This window comes from Panthera pardus, unplaced genomic scaffold (genome assembly GCF_024362965.1).
Source record: "Panthera pardus isolate Hobbes unplaced genomic scaffold, ASM2436296v1 HiC_scaffold_1, whole genome shotgun sequence".
Classification (NCBI taxonomy): Eukaryota; Metazoa; Chordata; class Mammalia; order Carnivora; family Felidae; genus Panthera; species Panthera pardus.
Window position 1 is genome coordinate 59,862,121 of NW_026526654.1, and position 6,374 is coordinate 59,868,494.

The following is a 6,374-nucleotide window of genomic DNA, read 5'->3' on the forward strand; positions in this document are numbered from 1 at the left end:
AAAGTGGGAATTTTTATCTTTGTAAATGGTAAGAGTGATGCTATAATTACACTTTTGGGTCTCTGTGAATATTTGAGTCTTTACAATGTTCAAAACCACAATATTGATATTTGTTATTCATGTAAATGGTTAGCAAGTAATATTGGTTCATTTGTTTTAATATAAGAGAAAATAATACAGCTTGGTTATAAGAGAGAGAATATAAATCTAATAGATATGTCAAAACAGACAGAAATATTAAGTTAAATTGTAGTAGCATTTAACTCCTCTTATTTTAATATTCGTTTTTTAGTTTGATGATGGATTGGCCAGACAATAAATGTTGGGCTTTTACACATGGAAAAAGCATTATATCAAGAAATGTAATTACAAATTTTATTAATGCCAATAATACAAATAATCTTTTAAAATGTTAAAAGATGGGTTTTCTAATGCACACCATTAACTTACAGCAAGGGTGGTTAGAGTATATAAAACATAATTATTGTGCAGTTGAATCCAAAAATGCTTCAATGTTTTCCTTCAATGTTTTCAAAGCTGTCCTTCCCACTCCATCAAGGTTCCCTGGCACATAAATTATTGTGGCTACTTATTGCACTCTGAAAAAAGATTTAGGTATAGACTCAACATCTACAATATGCTCCTTCTGTAACTCTTAAATCCTACATTCCCTATCTGGATGGATTTATATTTAGATTTATATGTGATGTATATGTTATATGAAAAACATATATATGCTTAACATATATAACATATAGATACACATCTATTTTTATATGTATATATACATGTACTTTTATATATATGGGCACACATACATATATATGTTTATCCCTTACACCCTATCAAAATGCTATATGAAATCTAATATATTAGAGAAAACATTGCAGTGGTAGCTAAAATCTATTAAGTTTTAATTGTTTTTCAACCTTAAAGCAAATAAACTAACGTAGAAAAATTTCCTTAAAAAATTTTTAGTAACTAAGTTAATATTGGTTGTTGTAAAAATTCAAATAGTAGAATGTTTAGAGAAAAAAATAAATATTCCTGTCCTTAGTGCATATCCCTGGGGATAACCACTGCTATCAGTTTGGTGTATATCCTTTTTGTTATTTGAAATGCATATTTTAATATTAAATAAGTAAAATAAAATATATACACTTACATTTGTTATTTTGCAATTATCTTCATTAATATTTTAGGCAAAGTTAATGTTGTGACATTTAGACTTACCTCATTCTTACTAAATATATTTTTATTCCACTATGTGCATATATAGCTATTCATTTATCTGATCTCCTTTTTTAAAAAAAACATTATTTTATTTATTTACATTTTATTTATACTTTTTTTTAATGTCTTATCTATTTTTGAGAGATAGACACAGAGTGTGAGCAGGGGAGGGGCAGAGGGAGAGAGGGAGACAAAGAATCTGAAACAGGCTCCAGGCTCCGAGCCTGCTTAAGGCAGGGCTTGAACCCACGAATAGTGAGATCATGACCTGAGCCGAAGTCGGACAGTTAACCGACTGAGCCACCCAGGCACCACATTTTTTTATTTATATTTTAATTAATTTCTATTTTCCTAGTACAAACTGTGCTATAGTATATATCATGGACTATATTACAAGACATTTTTGGAAATATCTCAATGTGTTAAGTTCTTATATTTGTAATGCATATGTCTAGCTTTTATATAAAAAAATTGTATTACATTTAATAGGTTTCCCAATATTGCTTCAAAAATGTCACCCTAATTAACATCACTACAAAAAGTATATGTGAGTGCCATTTCTCTCAAATTTGCAAGCATAGTATATTAGTAATGTATCTGTAAAATACATTTTAGATATTTTCTCCCAGTGTATATTCATTCTGCTTCACTTATTGTGTCTTTTCCCAATTAAAACATTTTTCTCAAGTCAATTTAATTAATATGCTCCTTTATGTCCTTGGAGTTTTATGTCACATTTTAGGGAGTGTTTTCCACTCCGAGATTATAAAAGTGTATTCTTAGTTCCAAATTTCTGGAAGCAGGGTCTGAGTGGGGCTTCTAGTGAGGTGTTTTATTAGGGATGCTCTCTGAAGAAACTTTAAAGGCATGAGAGAAGCAGAGTAGGGAAAGGGGAGAAGTTGAGTAAGCTGTGGATTCAGGTGAGAACTGGTTAATTCCACATGGAGCTCTGGGATATGAATTATACCATAAAGGTTGTCTCACTTTAAGATGGGTGAGTAGAACCCTTGCATCCCATCATGAGTGACTGGTTTCTGAGCTGGGGGAGAATCATAAATGCAAAGGACTCCCTAGCCAAGTGACATCATTCTCACAGAGAAGGGTAATTCTCCAGAGAACACTGCAGGTGTGAACCATTAGCAACAGACTGTGCAAGAACAAGAAGTTACCAAAACTTTGGGCAGGGCACTGGCACCTTTTGCTGCAAGTGAGCTCCTGCATTTTCTTCAATTAGCTGTACAGACTTGTAGATGTGGTTGTTTTGTTTTTGTTTTTGTTTTTAAGAAAGCTATGCCTTCTGGAACATTTTAATATGTAGCATGATATATTATTTTTTTCCCAGAGATGACCAATTGTAACAACAGCTTCAATTAAATAATCAATGCTTTTCCCCTATAAATTCAAAATACAGCATTTACCATATCAAATTCCCACATGCACATCAGTTTTTAGATTTTAAATTGTGGTCTACTGATATGTTTTGTCATTACTATTCTCCTCTCATATTGCCTCAATTATGTGGTTTTTACGCTTTTAAGAAAAGTCACTCGACATTATTCTTTTTACCCACATCTGGCTATTTTATCTTTATTCTTTGGGGATAATATGTAATGCAATTGAAGTCTTTACTTAGATTAAATTTGATTTATTGTTCATGCCTACGCTGGAAATAAATCACCAGGCAACAAGGAGAATTAAAATAAAAAGAAATAAAAGTTCAGTTATGTGTGTTGTTAGGACCAAATATCTGATCTCTGCATCATGCTGAAAGCCATGTGTTACACTAATATTTCTATTTCAGACCTGGATAATTTTAGACTTCAGCAACAGTTATATTGTACTATGGTATTATTCACAACCCAGGACATAAGTAGTGATTCTCAAATGCCTTGAACAATAGCAGGAGAAATATCTTATGAGATGATAGCATGCACAAGAATTATCAAATACGTGAGGAAGTCCAATGTGATGGAAGATACTCTATGAAACAACAAGCTGGAGAATACATGTATAGTAAATTGACATTAATAGAAAAATTAGATCCTGTAGAATGGGTATGTTTCAATATTTCAAGAAATAAAAAATAAATGAATCTCTATAAATAAGATTGTGGATATATAAAATACAAAGATCTAAAGGAGAACAAGATAGAAATTATGAAGATTAAGTTCTTAATTTCCAGGAAAAAATTCATATGATTACTTAAATATTGACTAGTCGCTACCAGAGAGTAAATTATAAATTGGAAGAGTGAGAAAAGAAAATAAATGAATATATCATAGTCAGATTTTTTCAAATCACTACATAACAGGAAATCTAAGAGATATGAAGGATGGAGTGTGAAGCTCCAGTATTCCACTAGTATTTGTTCCAGAAGGATTACAGAAAGAGATTGGATGAGAGGCAGTATTAAAAGAGTTAATGACAAATTTCCAGAAGTAAGAAAAAGTATGATTGAGTTCTCAGATTAAAATGTTTCACCTAGTGCTAAGAATGAGGATATTTGTAAATCCATACCTGGTCAAATCACAATAAAAATAAAGACATCAAGGATAAGGAAAAATCCTAAAAGGTTAACAGAAAGGTCTGAATATCTACAAAGGATGAATTATCAAGAGACATATCCATAGCAACAATAGGGTGACATAAGACAATGGAAAAGTATCTTGAACCTGCTAAGAAAAATCTTTTTTTAAACATATGTAACCAAATTATAAATATGAAATAAAGAGTATATTTGAAATAATAGTAATTTACAAATTTTACACCCCAAAACCTCAGTGAGAAAATATTATAGTATGCCCCTGAGCTAAAGAGACAGCAATTTTAGAAAAGAATGGAAAGTAGGAAAAAAAAAGAGAACAACAAAAAAAGAAATCAGTAAATGACAATAGTAAATCTAACTAAGCCTTTGCTCTAAAACACTGGGTCATATTACAGTCAACTGGGGGTGTATTTAAAACAGTAAACAATGGAAATGATATTAACATTATTTGGGGGTATGTTTTAAAAGTAAAATGAAAATAAAATAAAACAATAACAGCGACTTTTGTGGGGCATTTAGTAGGAAGTGTGATAAAGTCCTTGCCTAATTTCAGAAAAGGCTAGAGATGATCTTCAAATTAAAATATGTTAGAACATATACATTTAAGTATCTGTGTTAACATAGTAAGAGGTGCTAGTAAAAAAAAATAGACACAAAGATTATTATTTCTATTTAGTAGGAGACAATGAGAGAAATGAAAAAAATATATGATTTCTTTCACATATAGAATTTAGATACCAAACATATAAACATAAGTGAAGGGATGCAAAAATAATAAAAAAAATAAGGAGGGGGTCAAAACATAAGAGAAACTAAGATATAGAGAACAAATTGAGGGTTGCTGCAGGAGTTGTGGGTGGGGGGATGGGCCAAGTGGGCAAGGGGCATTAAGGAAGACACTTGTTGGGATGAGCACTGGGTATTATATGTAGGTGATGAATCACTGGATTCTACTCCTGAAATCATTATTGCACTATATGCTAACTAACTTGGATGTAAATTAAAAATAAATAAACAACAAAAACAAACAAAAAACAAAAACCCTTAACCAATGCAACAAAACATAATCTCAGAAGCAAAGAAAAAGCAGAGCAAATAGAAGCCACAAAATATGACAGAAATACATCGAAAAAAATCAGAAGTCAGAATAAAAGAAAATGGCTCAAACTTGCCAATTAGAAACTGCTCAATGGTGGGAGAGGGTGTCACTTATTCGTCACTCCCAATGTTTCCTTCTCTTTGAAGGGACATTCATTGGCATCACACTACACACTACCGCGTTCTCTCCAGCCCTCTGTGCATTTGGGGATTTTGAATCTCTGGCCTGGAAGTTAAAGCTCAGCTGTCTTTTCTTTGACTCTGTGATCCTGCTTCTTTGGGGTTTGTGTTTTCTGGCCTTTTGCTCCAAGCAGAAGTTATAGAGAACTGTGAACTGTGAAAAGATAAACTGAGGCGCATTAAACATTTTAATATTTTTATTCGAGCAAAAAACAACTGGAATTGGGCAGTGACAAATTGGAAGTGGTTAGGAGTACTCCACCAACAGGAACCAGGAGAGAAAAGACTTTTCAGAGAGAAAAGGCATGGAAAAAAGCAAAGAAATTATTTGATTGGCTATCGTGTGAGGCTTTGTTTTATTTAGAAAAGTCTTGGTAACTGTTTTTGATTGGTTGTCTTTAGGTTTTGATTTCTTAATCCTGAGGCATTAATAGGCTTAGGTTTTCATTTGCTTTTTTACTTAAGCTGCTAAGGTATTCAAACCACCTCAGTCTAATCATCTTCTTACTTAATTGATACAATGGAACTAGCACAGAAGGACATGTGGTTGTTCAGTACTTCCTGTGATTGGGTAGATAATGTTCAACTCTAAGGTTCAGTATTACGGGCCTCATTGTTCATAAATACCTGGGCCACATTGCTAATGTCAGCATTATAGATAATAAGTATTTTTATATTTATTCACCTTTTAATATTTTTGTTTCCAATCTCACTGATATTTTTTGTCTCAATATGATTTTTTAAATCCTCGGCTATAAGAAAAATCAGAATTTAAATTATTAATAATCTTAAATATTTTAATATTTAGTATCACATTAGTATTATATAAATATTTGCTATTAGAAAAATCTTCAAGTTTAAGCAAACTTCATTCACTTCACCTTTCCTTTAAAATATATATAAGATATATATATATATATATATATATATCTTAATGTATTTATATTAAGCCAGCTCTCATACAGTCTCTTTTTTTTTTTTTGGACTAGGAATATCAGGAAAAACTTAATATAAACTGCTTTGCAATTGAAAGAGGTCACATGATAGATATTTATGGGATGAGATGGGCATCCTGTGGTGCTTATGACTTTTTCAAAAGCTGTTTACTTTCTAATACACAAAGGAGCTATTTTGTCTTTTAAATACCACATTATCTTTTGAGAATGGGGCATAGTTCATTCTAAAAAAAAATCACCAAGTTTAAATAATGGCAGTAGTTTACAAAAAAACAAAAGCAAACCCCCATAATTTAGTTTTTTCTGCAAGTGGAACATATGGTCAAATTTATTGGAAATTAAAAAGGAAACATCTGAATTTG